This window comes from Cicer arietinum, chromosome 1 (genome assembly GCF_000331145.2).
Source record: "Cicer arietinum cultivar CDC Frontier isolate Library 1 chromosome 1, Cicar.CDCFrontier_v2.0, whole genome shotgun sequence".
NCBI lineage: Eukaryota > Viridiplantae > Streptophyta > Magnoliopsida > Fabales > Fabaceae > Cicer > Cicer arietinum.
This window is the reverse complement of record NC_021160.2, coordinates 39,366,312-39,368,028: the sequence shown is the minus strand read 5'-3', so window position 1 is coordinate 39,368,028 and position 1,717 is coordinate 39,366,312.

Sequence of the window (1,717 nt, the reverse complement as noted above, 5' to 3'; positions counted from 1 at the left end):
GCAAGAAATTGAGCAATAGTTATTGTGTTTTTGGTTCTCATGTGTTTAGTTGGTGGTTTGGGTTGAGAAAGTGGTTCTTTTTGGTTTGTGGAAGGGGAAACGATGTCATTGATCGATCTCCATTTTTGATGGGGAGGAGTTGAGTGTGATGGTTCAGAAGAGAAGGCAGACTTTGAGGGTGTCGAAGGTTTAGTAGTTGTTGATGGATTTTGTAGTGGTGGTGTTGGTGCTGTGGGCATCGTGTTTCTTTGTGGTTCAGTTTGTGTTGGTGATTTTGCTACTGGGGGACACGAATCAGAAGAGTCATCACTCTCAGAGTCTGAAATGATGAAATAATGTGGTTTAGGGTTCATGGATTTCGATGTACCAATTCCAGATTGGACACACATGGAGCGGCGTGGAGGAGTGATTCTAGTGCGAAGATGGGGAGGCACTTGAGCGAAGTTTGGTGTAGGATGAGTGTATAGTGGTGGAAGAAAGGTAGACAGAGGAATGAGGTTTAGAACTTCTTGACTAGTGTGAGAAGAGGGAGAGGCAGAAGATGTGTGTGGTGGTGATGGGCGAGGTGGTGGAGAGGGAGAACGTTCTATGGATTGGTATGAGGAAGATGAAGAGGGTGGTGTACAGGGAGATGCATTTTTTCGTGCAGACTATTTGGTTCGAGCCATGGTCGTTTTTGAGAAGAAGATGATGAAGAAGATGAACAGTGGACGAGGTTTAGAGAGAGAGAAAGATTAGTCCAGCTTTTGGGGAAAAGAAGGTGAGAAGAGAAACAGTTTTCTGACTTGAGAAGATGGAGAGAAAAAGGTGGAGTAATGATGAGTATGCTGCCCAATAGTAACAGTTTGTACCTAGGGAAATAGGAAAAGCATTTTGGGGGATTGAGGAGTGTATGTGTCAGCACTCTAGCTTTAGACACAAGGGCACGTGTAATAAATGCCAAGATTTGCTTTTTTTGATTTTTGAGAGGGAAAAGCAGACTGTTGTTTTTTCCAGAACGGAGAATGATGAATCACGAAACGGAGATTGATAAACGATCTCCGTTTTCTGCAGAAGCAGATTTTAACCAGAATTTTCTGGATTTTTCATGATTCTCAGTTTTTCTTTGATTGAATTAAAACTATCCTCCACAAGAGGCTTTGTAAAAATGTCAGCAAGTTGATTTTGAGTATCAACAAAGATTAATTCAATGTCTTTCTTATTGACATGATCACAAATAAAATGATGTTTTATTTCAATATATTTTGATCTAGAATGCTGAATTGGATTTTTGGACAAATTTATAGCACTTGTATTATCACAATAAATTGGAATACTGGAATAGCTTACAGAGTAATCTTGAAGTTGGTTTTTAATCCACAAAACTTGTGAACAGCAGTTTGCAGCTGACACATATTCGGCCTCAGTTGTGGATAGTGCTATGGTGTTCTGTTTTCTGCACGACCAACTGATTAATGCTTCGCCTAAGAACTGACATGCTCCACTTGTGCTTTTTCTTTCAACTTTGTCTCCAGCATAATCAGCATCACAGTATGCTATAATATCAAAATGGGAACCTTTTCTATACCAAAGACCAAGATTAGTTGTTCCAACGAGATGTCTAAATATGCGTTTAACTGCTGTTAAGTGGGATTCTTTTGGCACTGATTGAAATCGAGCACATAATCCTACTGCAAACACAATATCTGGTCTGCTAGCAGTTAGATACAACAAAGAA